This window comes from Bos indicus x Bos taurus, chromosome 22 (genome assembly GCF_003369695.1).
Source record: "Bos indicus x Bos taurus breed Angus x Brahman F1 hybrid chromosome 22, Bos_hybrid_MaternalHap_v2.0, whole genome shotgun sequence".
NCBI classification, from domain to species: Eukaryota; Metazoa; Chordata; class Mammalia; order Artiodactyla; family Bovidae; genus Bos; species Bos indicus x Bos taurus.
The window spans coordinates 56,380,137-56,401,418 of NC_040097.1; the positions used below are offsets into that span (position 1 = coordinate 56,380,137).

At 38.5% G+C, this 21,282-nt stretch overlaps 1 protein-coding gene and 1 non-coding gene across 9 annotated transcripts in view; one reads left to right on the forward strand and one right to left on the reverse strand.

The window, feature by feature from the left end:
• Positions 1-21,282, reverse strand: part of RBMS3 (RNA binding motif single stranded interacting protein 3) — an 802,823-nt gene that overhangs the window by 247,740 nt on the left and 533,801 nt on the right. The window lies entirely within an intron of this gene.
• LOC113881081 lies at positions 17,041-17,146 on the forward strand. The gene has a single exon (XR_003507935.1). It is a non-coding gene; the product is annotated as a U6 spliceosomal RNA (small nuclear RNA).

Consider the following 21,282-nt stretch of genomic DNA (forward strand, 5'->3'; position numbering starts at 1 on the left):
ACAGAAGAACTTCAGCTGGAATATGACATTCATCTGGGGATGCCTGTCTCAGAAATTAAAGTTGAATTTGGATCAAGCACATATTTTTTGATAACTAGAACTGAAGCTGTGAAAAATGAATGGTAATTATGGATGAATCCAGGAACCAAGGTTTGGATATTGTTCTAAATCCATTTTTCCCCCTCTTTTTACTCCTCTGTTACTTTTAGATTGAGAATTCCAAAGGTGCAAAAGAGAAATCATAGCATTATATGGTTAACAGAGAACTATGATGATACGACACTGTATTCCGGTTTGGATGCTAAAATTTACATTAGTGTGTCATTAGACTTTAGATCACCAGAGATAGAGCTCAGTGATGTTTCTGGTTAACTGAAAAGATTCAATAAACTACAACAGGATTTAAAACAACTTGGAAATTAAGGTATAACAGTATCTTCAAATTAAAAAAAGTAGAATCTGGTCATTATAGGAAAAAAAATAGATTGGTGAGGATTAAGTATAGGAATAGCCATTATATGCAAGTGCCAATTCAAATTTCCTATTTATGTGTCCAAGATATTGACATGTAACTGCAAAATACACTGATGTGTCTGTCACAGCTCTGTTAAAGGAAGTCTTTTCTGGTATATCTGCCAACAGGTTATTAGTGGACCCACCAGGATATCTTAGAAGAGGAAGGTCTGTCTTTGTTCTCCTAGCTGAGTAGATGGGAGTTTTTGGACTAGAGGACAGTTCTAGCCGTTTATTGATGAGCTCAACTATGTGGCTCAGTGGTACAGAATCAGCCTGACAACACATGAGACACTGGTTCCATCCCTGTGTCAGGAAGATCCCCTGGAGAAGGAAATGGCAACCCACTCCAGTATTCTTGCCTGGGAAATCCCACGGACAGAGGAGCCTGGTGGGCTACAGTCCATGGTGTAGCAAAAGGGCTGGATACGACTCAGCTGCTAAACAACAACTACAGTATCTCTAAGGTAAGAAAATCCTCCTTCCTCAATGATAAACAAGATCTAGTCCTTATAGATTGGGCCTAGTTCAAAGCCATCTTCCAAAAATGGATTTTCTGGAAGAAAATAAGCCACTGAGAAGCTATTTTAATAATGATGTCAGCTAAAGTACACAACTATTTGTTGCTTTTATAATTTATTTGTTTAGATTAAAAAAATAACAGCCAAAGATGATAGGATAAGAGGCTTTTAAACATGATTTCAACATCTCTAGTCACTCACTTTCATTTTGCAACATGGAATTTCTGTGAAAATAGGAATACACAGAACAAAATAGGGTTGACTCCAAGGCTTTAAGATGAGATCAATGCAGGAAATGAAAATGCAGTTCTAGCAGGCAGCATTTACATAACACCCTTCTTGAGAGAAATCAATGCTATTCACCTACTCACCCCACTTAGGTATGAGAGGCTTTAAAAAATAAATAAAAGGCCTTCTGAAAGCAGGATAATTTCACAAACCCACGGCTCCAGAGGAATAAGGTGCATATTCTACAAAGTGCTGGGTGAGGGTTCCCTGATTTCCTGGACTGTCTCCCATACTCACTGAAAGGAGGAGGCAAACTTAAACAAACAGAAAGCCTGGGGAGCTCAGAGTCAGAGGATGTTCGCCAAAAAAGAATTAAAAGCTTTGAAAAGTAAATGTAAATCCAATTTGTGTTTCAAAGATCATGCAATTGGGGAAATTTCACTCCATATCAAAGTGGGAATATTTTACTATGGAGGCTCTAAAATAGCTCAGTATTTTCAAGTTCAAAATCCCCATAAGTGACACAAAAAGCAAGAAAATGGGACAGGCACACAAAAGAAAAGCAGTCCTTTTGAAAATTAAGTAATTCTCCGGAAGGCTTAATCTCTTCCTGTAAGACACTTGGAAAATCACAATACCAGACAATACCAGAGAGACTGAAGGGGAGGGGGTAACACCTGGGTCATTTTGGAGACGCTCCTACATCTGCAGAGGGTCATTCCCAGAGGCACACTTCTGAAAGCTTTGATATTCAATGAAAAATCATCAAGGCAGGCTTTTCTAATGATTCTACAAGGAGTATGGGTTACAGATTACTCAGGAATGAATCACGCTCTTTGGGAAGACACAGAGCCAAAGTCCACAAAATGCATTCATAATTCCCATCTACGCTAAGGTAAGCTGGAATGGAGTCCTACTAGTGGCTGGCCAAACTTTAGACTCGCTTCAGAAATAAGTGGCACGATGCAAGTGCTTTCATTCTTTACATACGAGATCTAACCTTTACAGCACAACTATTTAATATGTTTTGTTTTGATACAACATTTTAACTTTCATATACTGCTTTTCTTCCACCATTTTTTCCCCAGAGTAGATTTTTTAACTGTGTTTGGAATGTTGACTAAGAAATATTTTCTCATTATCAGTGCAGAAGAGAGCCTTTCGTTTCAGTAAAAATGTGTTCACAGTTGAAAAAAGTGGAAAAGGATCTCAACATGGCTGATGTTTCTTGTTTGTAGGCAGAGTTATAAGATACCATAATACTTTCTGCCTTTAAGATTTTGAGTTGTAAGATGAAGAAAATGGACAGCATTGCCTATAGAATGGAAGTGATTTATGTCACACCATCTAGCACAGCAAGAAACCATTCTGGAACACGTGGCTATAATTTGGAATGACTGCCAGATGATGTCATAATTTTGCTTTGGTAACAAGCCCTCATGTTGAAAGTCTCCTTTTGAAAACAATGGGTTTGTCTCACTTAAAATTACAAATGAACAAATCATAAAATGATCATATATTGTGAGGTGGGGAGCAGGTAAAAAAAATGAATTCTAAAGTTATTGTGGGAAAAAACCCACAAGTATTATTTAAAAGAAGAAATCTGTCAAGGTGGCAATGGGGAGAGCCCTTCCAGGTGTTAAAACATCATAGAAAATACTTATTATTTAAGGTATAACTCAACACCTGACTTGACAGGTAGATCCATGAAAACAATAGAAATTCCAAGAAAATTTTAAAAATTTAATGGTAACTGACTAGATGAAAAATGTGGCATTTTGATTCAATGAGAAGGAATATATCATTCAATAAATGGTGTTGGAACAACTATCAGGAAATAAAAATAAAGCTAGTTTCTCCCTTTTTGTATCATGCCAAAAATCAAAATAGATTAAATAGATAATTTTATAATCAGATTTTTAAAAATGAAACGATACTTTTATTTATATGTACACACACATATATATATGTATGTATGTGTATATAAAATTTTACAAGAATCTGAAATGAAAAAAAAAAACCACCAATAATGAAGGCAAAAGGTAAGTGACTGACAAACACCTGTTTTCTTTCATGCTAACACCAGCTTTCGTCTACAAATGAATAAGAAAGTCAGTTGAAAACTGAACAGACAATATGAATAGAGAGCTCCAAAAGAGAAAATGTCAAAGTTCTAACACATGAAAAGAGGCCCAAACTTCACTTATATTTCTTTTATTAAGACTGCTGCTGCTGCTGCTGCTAAGTCGCTTCAGTCGTGTCCAACTCTGTGCGACCCCAGAGACAGCAGTCCACCAGGCTCCCCCATCCCTGGTATTCTCCAGGCAAGAACACTGGAGTGGGTTGCCATATCCTTCTCCAATGCATGAAAGTGAAAAGTGAAAGTGAAGTTGTTTAGTCGTGTCCGACTCTTAGCAACCCCATGGATTGCAGCCCACCAGGATCCTCTGTCCATGGGATTTTCAATATGGTAAATTTCCACCTGTTACATTAGAGAAGTACAAGATTCATAATTGTCATATTAGCTGAGGTGTCAGGAGAATGAACTTCTTATACTGACTGTTGTGAGTCTGACTTAGGATAACTTATAAGAGGAGAAGTTGGCAAAATTCATCAAAATCTAGTAAGCAAGAATACTATTTTACCCAGCAAGTCCGCTTCACACATTTTTCCTGTAGATAGGCTACATTTATGTGAAAAGGAACAAATATCAATTTTAATTTTTGTGTTATTTGTAACAGAAAAGGATTTAAAAAACCCTAGATATTCATAAGTAAGTAACTTAGAAGATTTTTATTAAAAGTATGTGTATCATTAAAATGGGATACAAAGCAATCATCAAAATGCTGGATGCTTGGGGCTGGTGCACTGGGAGGACCCAGAGGGAGGGTATGGGGAGGGAGGAGGGAGGAGGGTTCAGGATGGGGAGCACGGGTATACCTGTGGCAGATTCATTTTGATGTTTGGCAAAACTAATACAATATTGTAAAGTTTAAAAAAAAAAAAGTAGTGAAACAGCTTTCCTTGTACTGCAAACAACCTTCAGGTTCATTGTTCAGTGAAAAATATCAAGGATTATAAGAGAGTGTATACTTGCCTCCACTGGAGTGAAAATCTAAATGTACATTTTCATGCACATCCTCTGGAAGCATAAGAAATGGTGACATTAGTTTTTCAAGGGGGAAAACTAGGGTGACCACCACAGGAAAAGAAGAGAAACTATTTTCACTGTGAAGCTTTTTTGAATGTTGCAACTATTTCCATACATTAACAACTCAAAACATACCAAACCAAATGTACATTAAAAAAAGAATCCATCATAGTCAAGTTTTAAATTTTCCAGGAAAATAAATGGCTTACTATTTTAAAATTAAGCTTCCTAAGAGACAACAAGCAAATCAAGAATTATATAGTGATTAACCCAAGTATAACATAAAATTTAGGATCCACTCCCAATTAGTAGTACCAAAATTAAAAAAATTTAAATAAATAAAGGACACTGGCTTGGTATCAAAAATGGGTACCTTGTCATTTCTAGTTTTGAAAGACTGATGTGACTTTCAACTGGAGAATAAACAAAATGAGGTACGACAATTCAAAGAAATACCACTCACTCAGCATTAGCAAGAAGTGAACTATGATCACTCAACAGCAGGCATTGACTAAATCCTTAGGCTGAGAAGGAAGGCAGATTCAGAAGACTTCACACTGCATGATATTATTTATATAACATTCTCCAAAAAGCTAAACTATGGGGATGAAAAACAAAGTCATGATTTCCAGCAAACAAAGGGGAAAGGGATGGTTTGACCGCAAAGGGACAGTGTAGGAGAGTTTTCAGGAGTTATTCTGTAACTTGATATAGTTACCCGAATAGTATGCCATTTGGAGAGAGTGTGGCAAAAGTGATGTTAAAGTAGGTCTGGAAGCAAGAATAGCTAAAAATAAAAAGCTGAAGTCAGATATAGAGCAGGAACTATTTCTGTGAGACACAATGTAAGGTCAGATACATGTGCTGGTGTGACCTCTGTGTAAGGTAAGCATATGTGTCACAGGTAATTAACCTCATACAGGGAATAGTAACATCTAATAGTGTGAAGGGACAGGTTAATTTCTAAGTACTGCTGAGGTACCTTGTTGAAGAATCAATTTGCTATGTAGTTGATAACAAATATACCACAAGTTAAATGCAGAGAAAAAGTAAAAGATACACAAGTGAATGCTGATGAAATCTCTTAACATCTTAAGGTTGTTTTTTTTTTAATAGTATAGTGTATTCAAAATCCTGAGTCAAAATGCAAAATCCAGAGTCATACAGAATGAAGTCAGTCAGAAAGAGAAAAACAAATATCATATATTAATGCATATATATGGAATCTAGAAAAATGGTACTGACGAGCCTGTTTATAGGGCAGGAATAAAGATGCAGACAGTGGGGGAAGAAGAGGGTGAGATGAACTGAGAATAGGATTGATATATACACACTACCTGTGCAAACTAGATAGCTCATGGGAAACTGCCGTATAGCACAGGGAGCTCAGCTCGGTGCGCTGTGATGACCTAGAGGGTGGGATGGGGGATGCGAGACAGGTCCAAGAGGGAGATGTATATCTGATTCACTTTGTTGTACAGCAGAAACTAACACAACAGTATAAAGCAATTATATGCCAATTTAAAAAATTAATTTTAAAAAGGTATAGTGGAGAAGATTACTTTATTTCACTTAAAAGTTAAATTATTATTATTATTATTATTTTTTAACTTTACCATATTGTATTGGTTTTGCCATACATCAACATGAATCTGCCACGGGTGTACATGTGCTCCCTATCCTGAACCCCCCTCCCACCTCCCTCCCCATACCATCCCTCTGGGTCATCCCAGTGCACCAGCCCCAAGCTTCCTGTATCCTGCATTGAACCTGGACTGGTGATTCATTTCTTATATGATATTATACATGTTTTAATGCCATTCTCCCCCTTAAACAGCAAACTATGTCAACACTTGTAAGAAATGTGATAGACAAACATTTAATATTTTAATATAGAAGCAGCCGAAACAATAAAATTGATCAAATTCAGGGTTTTAAAAATCTAACCAGATGGAACATAACCCAATTACCTAGTTTGAGCCAAAACAGGCCAAACTAGCCCCTCTAGTTCTACTCAGTTCAAAGGACTCCTCAAGCTCTGATCTGGGCATCTCTCCTCAAGTGGAATGGATCAGTCCCTTCTCTTACCCCATCCTCTGGCCCCTTCGTTACTCTTCTTCTGCTGTATGTTTATCCCTCACCCCAGAAATATATTCCTGGGTCTGCTTTACAGTCAAGAATATTTTCTTAATAAAGAAAAAATATTAAATGTCTACTAGTGTAAAGGACTTGAGTTAACATCAGATAAACCAGGCTTTGGGCTTCCCAGGTGGCTCAGTGTTAAAGAATCTGCCTGCCAAACAGGAGACACAGGTTTGATCCCTGAAGATCCTCTGGAGAAGGAAATGGCAACACACTCCAGTACTCTTTTTTTTTTTTAATTTTTTACTGAAGGATAATTGCTTTACAGAATTTTGCTGTTTTCTGTCAAACCTCAACATGAATCAGCTATAGCGATACATATATCCCCTCCGTTTTGAACCTCCCTCCCATCTCCCGCCCCATCCCACCCCTCTAGATTGATACTGAGCCCCTGTTTGAGTATCCTTGCCTGGGAAATCTCATATAGAGAGGAGCGTTACAGCCCATAGGGTCGCAAAACAGTCAGACACAACTGACTGACTAAAAAGCAGCAGCAGAGATGAAAACTTAAGAGTATGCCATCTTTTGTGCCTCCAATCACTGAACTACACAGATTGTCTACCATGTCATTGAGATTTTGCTATCTTTGGCCTTAATCTAGGATTGCTGAAATGTTTTTCACTGCAGTAATATTCTTTTATGATTTTGAGATTCATAACCCCTTTGTAACCACAAAAGGAATTCAAGTCAGTTCTTTGAATTAGGTACCTGTAGCAACTGATTTTCTAAGTGGTACTTTTCAGCCTAAAAGAAGTTCTCAGAGCAAGACACCTTCTCCGGTATCTCAGGAATGTAAGGAACAAAAAACATTATCACATCTCACTAAGTTTCCATGGCTTCTTCAGACCATTCAGTGGACGGAACCAGACAGAAGGAGAAAAAAAACAAATCTGTAATTCCTCTTATTGAGGCTTTTCAGCAAACTGCCTTTTCTTCTGGACCCAGCTCTTTATGTGCAACTCAAAACAGCAAAAATTAAAAGAAAGTCATTCTACAGAGTAGTTTTTGAAGAAAGATGGTTTCTCTAAAGAAAGTGTCTATAAACATGCTACCTTTCCTTTATAACAAGAGAAGCACTTATGATGTGCTCAGATGCTCAGTCATGTCTGACTCTTTGCAAGCCCATTTTTACTCCAGGGGATCTTCCCAACCCAAGGATTGAACCTGTGTCTCTTATGTCTCCTGCATTGGCACAGGGATTCTTTACCACTTGCACCATCTGGGCAGCCCTGCTGTTTATATATACTAATTGAGCTTCCTAGGTGCTGCTAGCGGAGAAGGCGATGGCACCCCACTCCAGTACTCTTGCCTGGAAAATTCCGTGGACGGAGGAGCCTGGTAGGCTGCAGTCCATGGGGTCGCTGAGGGTCGGACACGACTGAGCGACTTCTCTTTCACTTTTCACCTTCATGCGTTGGAGAAGGAAATGGCAACCCACTCCAGTGTTCTTGCCTAGAGGATCCCAGGGACGGGGGAGCTTGGTGGGCTGCCATCTATGGGGTCGCACAGAGTCGGACACGACTGAAGAGACTTAGCAGCAGCAGCAGCAGCAGATGCTGCTAGTGGTAAAAAAAAAAAAACCTGCCTGCGAATGGAGGAGATGGACAAGATGCAGTTTCTATCCTTGGGTTTGGAAGACCCTCTGGAGAAGGGCATGGTAACCCACTCCAGTATTCTTGCCTGGAGAATCCCACGGACAGAGGAGCCTGGTGGGCTATAGGCCGTAGGGTCACAAAGAGTTGGACACGACTGAAGCGACTTAGCACGCATGCAAATAAAAAACAAAGTATGCAGTTTACTGAAAGTGGTGGCCAAATATTTCTATTCTTCCAAAAGCTAGAATAAGTATTGAAGTGAGCAACTGCATCTCAAAGAGGAAGGCTTCAAGTGTACTAAAGGTATGGCACACTGAAGCCAACAGAGAGTGCTCATCTTATTTAGCAAATAAAGAAGAAACATGGTCCTCCAAGCTGGGAATGGAGGGAAAACACATGTAGAGGAAGAGTTATGGGATTTCCTTCTGATTTCCTCTCCTAGAGTATTTTCCTCTCGATCCAACAACAAAAAATTATGACTTAGTATAACTACCTACACCTAAAGAGCACTTACATATACCAGGAACATCCCCCAGACTCTGCATAGTGCAACGTATGTAGTCCACAGCCACCCTACGACGACGGTACACAAAGGAACTATGCTTATCTCCATGTTGCCTATGAGAATTGAGTCACAGAGAGGTTAAGTAATTTTCCCTAAATCACATGTCTAGGAAGTGGCAGAACTAAATCCTGCAATCAATCAGCTCACTTACTATGTGTCTGAGCAATTTCCATAAATTCTGTAGCTCTCAGCCTCCTCATCTGCAAAATGGAACAGTGCTTTTTCACTAAGAGCACTTTGGGAATACAGTGAAATAATCCATAATGCACTAAGCACTACGGTCGGCTTACAGTATCCCCTACTTCATTCTCCCCAGAGAAGACGTGCTTACTGATAGAAAGTGAGGACATAAGAACACAGACATTTCTTGCCTCTATCTCTCCCAGCTTCACTGAGATTTAATTAACACGTGATGTGTACATTTAGCTTAGGTGTGCAAAGTGTCAGTTTCATACATGTATATATTGGGGTCATTACCTCCACAGTGTTAGCAATTACCTCCTCTAACCGTACCTTTTAGGAGATACTGGTGTCAAAAAGTGAATCTGAAGTAGTCACATACAAAGAGTAACCAGAAAAACACCACAGACAGACAGGAAACAGACAGACAGACAGAATTTGGAAATGTTTACATCCTAAAGTTAAAACAGTACACCCAAAGGCAAAAAAGAACTTTCACTGCAGAAGCCAAATGAATATAAAATAAATCTGCTAAATCCAGAATGAATGTGTTTCTGTGCCAAACCTAAGGCAGCAAGAGATTAACAATGTAAACACAACAGCTTGATAAAAATTTTCTGAACAGGTATGAGAAGTCAAAGGGAGAAGCTCTTGGTGCTATTGATAAAGGACTTCACCCAGCCATCAGGGAGAAAAGGCATAAATATTTATTCAAATTGCAGTTCAAATCAATGGAAAGGTTAATGAGTCCATTCTGCTGATGGCACAGGCCCTGCAGCCCGCATGCAGGACAAGGACAGAACCTGCAGAACTTCACAGAGAAAGAAACCTTTGCCAGGGCTCGAGCTGTGTTAGTGAAAGACAACAGGTCTAATGGCCAGTTGTGGAATTAATCAATTGTAACAACCAACAGGATGTGTGGTATTCTAATACATTTTGTATTTTGTATTATTTTTGCTTCTTTTAATTTTCATAACCCATTACTTAGAAAAAAATCTGGAGATAGGAGCAATGGAAAGGATGAGGTAGACTCGAGAGATAATTTAAAATTTATGAGAAAGAAAACGATACATGCTGTTTTGAACACTGACTTGTATCCAAAGAAAGCTTTTTAAATTTAAACATTTTAAAATTTACAAAGAGGAACACACTATGTAAAATATTTCTGTATGGAATCATTGCAGTTGGTTTCTACTTTCACTTAATAACTATTTGCTGATTGAATGTATTAAGACACAGTGTGGTTGAGAAACCACAGTTTCAATGTATTGAAACTCAATTCAGCGTATCTATATTAAACATTTCTTATGTTTAAATGCTGGTACTGGAGGACATATAAGGATTAAAAAAGGCATAATTCTGCCATCCAGTGGGATAAGGTAAGTCCCAAGGCTACATGTCACAGAGACTCAATACAGAATAAAATGATTTGATAAACTGCAGTGAAAGTTAAGAGAAGAGAAATTGAAGATCAGAAAAATCTGCATGAAAAATGCTACATCTATATTTGAGCGACATTTCTTTGGGAAATGAGGGTAGCAAGGGATCCTAGGATCTGTGAACTGGAGGTGCAAAGATATGTCATGAGATCACTACAAGAAGTTCGAAATCATCCATGCTTTTATAGTTGTTTTACCTAAAATAATGACTGCCTGATGAAGATAGCTGTCTTGGTCCAATCAGAATTATGACCAGTATTTACAAATCTGGGAGCCACTACAGCAAATTTCAGGTAAGCATTTATCTGCTGTGCTACTCTTTCTAACCCTGCTAGAAAACTATTGAGCTCCAGCTGAGATACTTCATTAACTGGAGGCCATTCTAGAATGAGATATGGCAACAATGTGAAAAGCTTGGAAACTGAAGGGTGGTCTTAACCTCACTGTAAGGGAGGTATATCTTACAGTCCATGTACTAGATAAGTCCATCAATGACGGCACTTTATAGATTTCAAAAGTGAAATTGTATTTCCAGCCTAGAGGCTGGATGTTGATGAAATGATTCTTATGACGCAAACAAATGCTACTTATAATAGGATTATCTACCTTTTCCTACCAGTACTTTTGTGGAACCGTACAAAATCTGTGCAACATTTCTGTAAAGAAGGCATTATAAACATTGAATGGACTCCTTAGGTTCCTTGATGAACCCAGAAAGAGACTAAATAACTTGCCTATGTTCAAAAGTAACAAGAGACAGAACCAAAACTCAAACCAAGACCAATTGGGGAGAAGACAGTTTTCTCTATAGAATATGTTCTCTAGCCAATTAAGTTCACAGAGGCAAAGGAGCATACCCTCCAGTGGACTCTCATAGAAAGCACACATAAAGCAAATGGACACTGCTCTTTTCTTCACCATCCTAAAGTGAAAGTGAAAGTTGCTCAGTCGTGTCCAACTCTTTGCAACCCCATGGACTATACAGTGCATGGAATTCTCCAGGTGAGAATACTGAAGTGGGTAGCCTTTCCCTTCTCCAGGGGATCTTGCCATCCCAGGAATCGAACCCAAGTCTCCCGCATTGCAGGTGGATTCTTCAGCAGCTGAGCCACCAGGGAAGCCCAGGAATACTGGAGTGGGTAGCCTGTTTCTTCTCCAGTGGATCTTTCCAACCCGTGAATCGAATCAGGGTCTCCTGCATTGCAGGTGGATTCTTTACCAACTGAGCTACCAGGGAAGATTCAGCATGCTAAGTGCAACAAAAGGCATAACGCTGTTCCTGGGATGAGAAAATGCTTGGGATGCGAAAGGATGTAGAAAATAGTAAGTTGTGTCTTTTCAAAATAAATTACAGGAGACATTGCATCTTAAATTGTTATAACTCTTACATGAATTCATTGGGTTAAAATCATAATCATTTATTAAGGATAACTAGGTAACTATTTCCTTAGAGATCTTTCATATTAGGTTAAGAGGAAATAAGCTTAAAAGAATCATGATTTGGGGATTCCAAAAGAGGAGACTTTACCATCCGTGAAAATTTAAAAAATATGTGAAACTTAATAGTGTGTAGTATTCAATTAGTTATTGATACATGATATTATTTATTATTATTATATTAGTGTCATTATTTACGCAGACTAGCAAACCTGGAGGTCTGTAAGATGCATTCTACAAGGTGAGTAGAACACTGAAGTATAGTATGATTAGGAGAAAAGCACTATGTGGAATCAGCAGAGACCAAAAGAAGGGCACAGGACAGTGCTTATGATGATAACGGAGCTCCCAAAGGAAGGCAGTGCCAAAGAATGCTCAAGCTACCACACAATTGCACTCATCTCACACGCCAGCAAAGTAACGCTCAAAATTCTCCAAGCCAGGATTCAAACGTACATGACCCATGAACTTCCAGATGTTCAAGCTGGATTTAGAAAAGGCAGAGGAACCAGAGATCAAATTGCCAACATCCGTTGGATCGTAGAAAAAGCAAGAGTGTTCCAGAAAAACATCTACTTTTATTTTACTGACTAAACCAAAGGCTTTGACTGTGTGGATCATGACAAACAGTGGAAAATTCTTCAAGAGATAGAAATACCAGACCACCTTACCTGCCTACTAAGAAATCTGTATGCAGGTCAGGAAACAACAGTTAGAACTGGACATGGAAGAGCAGACTGGTTCCAAACTGGGAAAGGAGTACGTCAACGCTGTATATTGTCACACTGTTTATTTAACTTATATGCAGAGTACATCATGAGAAACACTGGGCTGAATCAAGATTGCTGGGAGAAATATCAATAACCTCAGATACACAGATGATACCACCCTATGGCAGAAAGAGGAGAAGAACTAAAGAGCTTCTTGATGAAATTGAAAAAAGAGAGTGAAAAAGTTGGCTTAAAACTAAACATTCAAAAATTAAGATCATGGCATCTGGTCCCATCACTTCATGGCAAATAGATAGGGAAACAATGGAAATAGTGAGAAACTTTATTTTTTGGGCTCTAAACTCACTGCAGATGGTGACTGCAGCCATGAAATCTGCTTGATCTTTGGAAGAAAAGCTATGACCAACCTAGACAGCATATTAAAAAGCAAAGACATTACTTTGCCAACAAAGGTCCACCTAGTCAAAGTTATGGTTTTTCCAGTGGTCATGTATGGATGTCAGGGTTGGACTATAAAGAGATCTGAGCACTGAAGAATTGATGCTTTAGAACTGTGGTGTTGGAGAAGACTCTTGAGAGTCCCTTGGACTGCAAGGAGATTCAACCAGCCAGTCCTAAAGGACATCAGTCCTGAATATTCATTGGAAGGACTGATTCTGAAGCAGAAACTCCAATACATTGGGCACCTGATCCAAAGAACTGACTCATTGGAAAAGACCCTGATGCTGGGAAAGATTGAAGGTATGAGGAGAAGGGGACAACAGAAGATGAAATTGTAGGATGGCATCACTGACTCGATGGACGTGAGTTTGAGCAAGCTCTGGGAGTTGGTGACGGACAGGGAGGCCTGACGAGCTGCAGTCTGTGGCATCACAATGAGCTGGACACGACTGAGCAACCGAAATGAACTGAGGACACATCCATGGTTACCATTCTGGCTTTTGAATATTATCTTTAAACTCTCCCCAAGTTCTGACAGACTCACACGCCACTCCCAAATCACACAGTTCCGTTCCCAGAAACCCCGCACACCACACACACTGTGTATGGACTATGTTTTGACAAAGCATCCATATACTCAAACAATATACTATTTGCTAATAAAAAGATAAAGCATATGTTGAGAAGCATAACCATTGCCTCCGCATTCGAGAATGCAACATACCCACTATACCATAAGGAATCTATGTGCTTGCTTCCAATGTATGGTAGTGTAACCCCTTTAATAGAAGTGCATTCCTTAATCATTCCCCTTAAAATAGCTTCTAGAACACATCCACTTTGTCTACCTAAGATCAGAAAGATGAGAGGACATTTTAAGCTTCATCGTTATTGTGGCTATCTCCTTTAGTCTTTTCTAATTATGAGAAGATGAAAAAATGTGAATCTTGAGTTTTACTCTAAATCAGGGACATTGTTTTATTTGTTAACTGTTTCCATGTTTGCGTCAGGACCTCTTTATACTCTTAACAAGTATTAAGAGTGCAAATAACTTTCGTTTACATAGGTTAAAGCTATTTACCATTTAAAAATCCAAAATTTTTAATGCTTCCTTAATAACTAATTTTAAAATACAGATGTAGAAAAGAAACACATGGTTTCTAGGAGAAAAGGGAATGAGGAGGGATAAGCTGGGTGATTGCGATCAACATATACACACAGCTATATATAAAATAGATAACTAATAAGGACCTGCACTATAGCATAGGGAACTCTACTCAATACTCTGTAATGGTCTATGTGGGGAAAGAAGGTAAAAAAAGGAGTAAATGTGTATGTATAACTGATTCACTTTGCTGTATACCTGAAAATAACACAACACTGTAAATCAGTTATACTCCAATAATTTTTTTTAAAAAAGACATCACATGATGCCATAGGTGGTATATTTTTTATAAAAATTTCAAAAACAAAATAAATAAGCACAGAGTGGCCTTGTTTTATATTTGTGCAAATCTCTGTAATTTGGGGCTTAATAGAAGACAGATTCTTGTATCTGCTTCTGCGTTCAATCTGTTGCCGTACTGTATATCATGTAGCCTCTGGGAAATTCAACTCTACACTCAGGAGAGAATCAGACTGAAAAAGGCAAATAATAAGCCCGTATTATGAAAATACGTTGACCTCGCAGACCACCAGAAAGGCGAAGAATGTCAGGGACCCCACAGGTCTCTGGATCACCATTTGGTTCAAATACACTACACTATCCTAAAGTGATTGCTCAGAAAAATAGGTTAGTTTCAATATTTCCTTCCTATACTTTTGTGCTTTGTTGAGAATGTTTAAATTAAAACCCCATTATCTTAAATATTGGTACAGTTTTGATTCTTTAGGATGTACCTTTATGAAAACAAGTAGGATCGGCTGAATCCTGTTAACCAACCAGTGATCTGTTCACAAGTACGACACAGGATTGCAATTCTATCCACGACTACAAAGGTTTTTCCTGTAGTCAAACTGTGTTTGCTTTCTCCAGGGAAACCTGTTAACTATTAACAATTGCTACACTACTTAGAGTGGGTAGCACCTTTGTCTCCAGGGAAGTCAGGGAAACTTTGGAGAGAGTATAGGTTACCCCAGGTGTTCTCACCAGGAGCAAAAGAACTGGGATGCACACAGCCGACACCTGTCAATCACTGTTTTCCAGCTGCCCCCACCAGGGGGATGTGTCTTCCTAGATCCTCTAACTTTGGCTGTGCATCAGTAAACCAGCCCTCCTTCCCCCGTCCCAGTCTGAGGGCAAGCCATCTAGAAAGAGATGTAGGTGCTGACTGATGGAAGTCAGGCAAGCACCCAGGGAGGCTAACATCTGCTCTACCACCAAACGGTCAGAAATCAAATTGTTGAGTCTTTTACATTAGGCATTGCAATGACTCAACTAGTACAACTGTTTCATCAGCCTCTATTCCAAAATAAGTTGCACTCACAGTTCAAGAGAAAATGGCCCTATTTACAGCCACCTGATCTTGCTACTTGCTATAACAGTAATACATCTTCAGTGGACAGATACATTTTTTAAATGCTTGAAAGTATTTTAATTCCATGAATAATAAGAAACACTCAAATCAATAAGAATTTAATCAAGTGAATAATACAAACATATAGTTGACCCTTGAACAATGTAGGTTTGAACCAGGAAGGTCCACTTATACTTAGAATTTTTTTAATAGTAAATTGAAGTACTGTCCTACTACACGGAGCTACGTGGGTGGCTCAGTGGTAAAGAATCTGCCTGCCAGTGCAGAACCACAGGTGGCAAGGTTGATCCCTGCATTAGAAAGATCCTCAGGAGGAGGAGGAGGAAATGGCAATTCACTCCAGTATTCTTGCCAAGATAATCCCATGGACAGTGAGCCTGGCAGGCTACAGTCCATGGGGTTGCAAAGAGTCAGACATGACTGAGCATGCATGCAAAAAGTATCTACTACAGGATCTAAGGCTGAATAAATCCATGGATATAGAACTGCAAATAGAAGGAATTAACATAGAGAGAGAACAAACAAGTTATACAAGGATTTTCAACTGGGAGAAGGAGTAGTGTCACAACCCTCAAGGGACAACTGTATATTAGGTTAACACTTAATAAACATCGATAATTATCTCCCTGAGCTTTTGTTTTGTGTCTTGAGCCTATGCTTTCCTATGGCACTCAGCTATTCAGAGATTTAGGACACTCTTTATTTCATCAGAATAGGGCATCATATATGTTTTAGATTTAATCACCTAAAACTCAGGGGTGATACCAGCTTTATAAACTCTTTGAGCCCTTCTAAACACTAATGATCTTTTTTTTAAATAACAGGAATTATTGAAAGCAAGTATTAAGGTTAAGAGCTAAGAGATACATATTTGCATGAATTTAGATTTACAGTGTACAATTTTCTGGGCACATTTTATGGAAACAGATGGCTTGAAATAATATTTGACTTCATTAGGTCAAAACTAATGTTATCTATATATGCACTCGTATGTTAATAGCAACACTGTTCACAGTAGCCAAGGCGTGGAAATAATCTTCTAAACATTCACTGATGGATGAATGGATAAAGCAGCTGTGGTGTGTGTGTATACACACACACACACACACACACACACACACACACACATGTATATATAAATGGAACACCATCCAGCCTTTAAAAGGAACAAAATAATGCCATTTGCAGCAACACAGATGCAACTAGAGATGATCATACTAGTGAAGTTAGTCAGAAACGGAAAGACAAACATCATATGATATCACTCATATGTGGAATCTAAAATATGACACAAATGAATGTATCTTCCAAACAGAAGCAGACTCAAAAGCATAGAGAACACACTTGTGGTTGCCAAAGGGAGGGGAAAAAAAGAGGGATGCGCTGGGAGCACGGGGTTGGCAGACGTCAACTATTACATTTAGAATGGATAAATAACATGATCCTAGGGTGTAGCACAGGGAACTATAGCCAATCTTTTGGGATAAACCATAGTGGAAAAGAATCTAAAAATAATGTATATATGTGTAGAACTCCATTTCCTCTAAGGCAAAAATTAGAGTGCTCACTTCAACAGCATATATACTAAAATTGAAATGATACAGAGAAGATTAGCATGGCCCTGTGCAGGGACGACACACACATTTGTGGAGCATTTCATATTTGTTCCCAGCAAGATCCTCTACGACCCGCCTCCTAGAGCAATGGAAATGAAAATAAATAAATACATAAGTGGGACCTAATTAAACATAAAAGCTTTTGCACAGCAAAGGAAACTATAAACAAGGTGAAAAGACAACCCTAAGGATGGGAGAAAATAATGGCAAGTGAAACAACTGAAAAGGATTAATTTCCAAACTATACAAGCAGCTCATACAACTCAACATCAGAAAAACAAGCGATTCAATCAAAAAGTGGCCAAAAGACCTAAACAGACATTGCTCCAAAGACAAACAGATGGCTAATAAACACATGGAAAGATGCTCAACATCGCTTATTATTAGAAATGCAAATCAAAACTACAAGGAGATATCACCTCATAGTTGTCAGAATGGCCATCATCAAAAAAAATCTACAAACCAAATGCTGGAGAGGGTGTGGAGAAAAGGGAACCCTCTCGCACTGTTGGTGAGAAAATAAATTATACAGCCACTATGGAAGACAGTATGGAGATTCCTTAAAAATTTAGGAATAAAACTACCATACTACCCAGCAATACCACTTCTAGACATACACCCTAAGGAAACAAATATTGAAAAATACACATGTAACCAAATGTTCATTGCAGCACTATTTACAAGAGCTAGGACATGGAAGCAACCTAAATGTCCATCAACAGATGAATGAATAAAGAAACTGTGGTGTGTATATATATATATATATATATATATTCAATAGAACATCACTCAGCCATGAAAAGGAAGGTATCTGCATCACTGCTAATAAGGTAGATGAACCTAGAGCCTATTATACAGAGTGAAGTAAATCAGAAAAACAAATATCATATATTAATGCATATATATGGAATTTAGAAAGAGGGTACTAATCAATCTCCTTGCAGGGTAGCAATGGAGATGCAGACATAGTCAACTATACTTCAGTAATAAACAAAAATATTCTCTGATATATTAGCACTCATCTCTAAAGACTCTCTTTTTGGATATTTAATAGTTTTCAATTCTAATATATCCTTGTGAGCAGGTATAAAGAAACTATTAAGTCAAAATAATTAACAACATAGCTTTTACTTTTTAACAAGCCGCTCAAATGATACAAAGACCTTTAAAAATAGGAGAAACAAAGACAATCTTCCAGAAGCTATCTATAATGTAATTTAGAAATAGTTTAAATGCTGTTCAGTTGAAATGATTTCCATAATTGTCTACTAGTTTTCTGTTGCTGTTGTAATAAATTCGCAAAATCAAGGGGGGTATAAAATGATACAACTGCACTATTTTATACTTTTATGGTTAAAAGGCTGACACAGATTCCACTGGGATAAAATCATGGTGTCAACAGTGCTGAGTTCCTTCCTTGTCCCCTCAAACTTTAGGGGAGAATCCAATTTCTTGCTTTTTTCAGTTCCCAGAGGCTGGCTGCCCACACTGCTTCATCTTCAAGGCTAGTGGTGGTGAGTCAGGTCCTTCTGTTGCCTCCCTCTGATCTCCTGTTCTGCCCCCCACCTCCACTTTTAAGAACCCCTGTGATTATACTGGGTCCACTCAAATAATCCAGAATAATTTCTCTACTTTAAGATGAATGTATTTGCAACCTTAACCCTATTTGCAACCTTAATTTGTTTGCCGTATTCACCAGGAATGGGGATTAGGACTTAGAGATCTTTGGGGGATGAGGAGATGATTCTGTCTACCACAAGCTGATATTGATTCATTTAATAATTATCAATACTCTCATCTAAACAGGCATCAGTTTAGATGCTTAAAACATAAACAGCAAGGCTCAATCTTTACATTCAAAGACTTAATGTATTAACTGTTTGAAGGCACAGGGAAAGATAAACATTGAAATTCTTTTGTAGAAAAATGTACAATCTAATGGGACAGATGTCTTTGAAATATATGAATTCTAAAGAAAGATCGTAAACATGCCAATTTCCTTTGAAAGACTTCTTCTGAAATGAGAAATGACAAAAATAATAGTAAGCTAATTGATTCATCATTCATAGGCTTAAAGAGGTAAGAAATCAGAGGAAATAGCTATCAGATAAATCGTGCCTGGTTCAGAGCTTGCTTAGTGAGTGTTTTCATTTATATTTTTCTTACAATATTTTCTTAAATTTTGCAGACTTCTCATTCTAAAGAATTAGATCATAAAAAATGATGTGTGCATGACAAGCTTTCTTGATGGTTTCTGGCAAGGAGTGGCAAGAATCTAATTCACACTACTATCCATGTATCCAAAAATTGGTTAGGATGTATTTTTAAATCAATCCTATTAAATGAATTTTAAGATTTGGAAGTGCACTAAGCACTTAATTATTCAGAGCCTGGTTTCTATGGCTTGTCTCTTAACTGGTCTTAAGCTACTCAACCCCCTCTGCTTGCGAATAGCACTCACAGACACTGATGGTTTAACTACTCATTAGTGATGCTGACAGAAGGCAAAGTCCAATATCAACTTAGGAATAAAATTAAGGCTTTGTGATTTATTTTGTAGGTCTTTTATTTATTTATTTAATTTTTGCTGCACCACAGGGCATGTGGGATCTTAGTCCCATGACCAGGGAATGAATTCATGTCTTCTGCTGTGGAAGCACCGAGTCCTAACCATGGGACCACTAGGGTAGTCCCTTCTAAATCTTTACCATGAAAACCTCAAGGCATAGAAATGTGAAGACCTGAGTGGAGTTATCATTTTGGATAAACATAGATGAAGATGGTCTGTGATTCTGGAGATGTATAGAAAACCTGTTCATCCTTCTTCTCAGTTCCATGACATTATGATTACTTCAGTCAGATTCTGGAGCCAGAATTTGTTCTGTAGACTCTGAATAAATTATGCTACTACTCACTGGTACTTACACAGAATTATAGAGAACGTTCGGTCAGCAAGACATACTGACCATACCTCACTGATTAAACATTACAGACTGTATTATACCTCTCTATCACAGTAGGCCTGATAAACCCCTGCACACTTCCCCTAGAGAGAGGAGCAACATTATGCCAAAGAGATGAACATGCAGACCAATAAACCCCTGTCTGTCTGTTCTCACGATATTCACCTTTTTATGTGCAGACAATAAAAAGAGGAGTGCAAAGTACAGCAGAGTAATAGAGCCTATCTAGATCCAGCGGCAAGGAGTTAAGATCCAGACACTATAAGATAAATTAGGCAAGGACAGTACCCATCTCAAAAAGCAGAATTCATCGGTGTCCCATCCAAGAATAAGCTCTTTAAAGAAATAACAATCTGATTGTCAGCAAAACACACTGAAAATCAGTTTTGGAAAAATGAGACTTTCCAAGAAGTAACTAGAATCTTTCTCAATCAAACTGTTTTTTTTTTTTCTTTTGAATATTTAGCACTTGTTCTGTGTGTGTGTGTGTGTGTGTGTGTGTGTGTGTGTGTACACACACATATGGGCTTCCTTGGCTCAGATGGTAGAGAATCTGCTGGCAATATAGGAGACCCAGGTTTCATCCCTAAGTTGGGAAGATCCTCAGGGGAAGGGAATGGTTACTAACTCCAGTATCCTTGCCTGAGGAATCCCATGGACACAAGAACTTGGCAGGCTGCTGTGCATGGGGTTATAAAGAGATAAACACAACTGAGCGACTATCATGTATATGTGCACGCGTGCTAAGTTGCTTCAGTTGTGTCCAACTCCGAGACTCCACGGGCTGTAGCCTGCTAAGTCTTCCTGGTTCATTGGATTGTCTGAGCAAGAATACTGGAGTGGATTGCCATGCCCTCCTCCAGGGGATCTTCCTGACTCAGGGATTGAACCCACACCTCTTACACATGTATTTAGAAACATAAATGTGAGAATTTTTGTCAAAAATTAAAACAAGATTTAAATGTTTTTCTCAATGTTTTCCTCCAAGTTTGCTGATGACAGAGAAAGCAGGCATCCCCCCAAACCCCTCAGGAATTTCGTTAACAGCAAGTATAAGTACAAGGGCTGTTCAATTCATGGAATTGTGCATCAGTTTCAAATAACATTTACTGAAATTCTCCAGGTGAGAACACTCGAGTGGGTAGCCTTTCCCTTCTCCAGGAGATCTTCCCACCCAGGGAGTGAACCCAGGTCTCCGGCACTGCAGGTGGGTGGTTTACCAG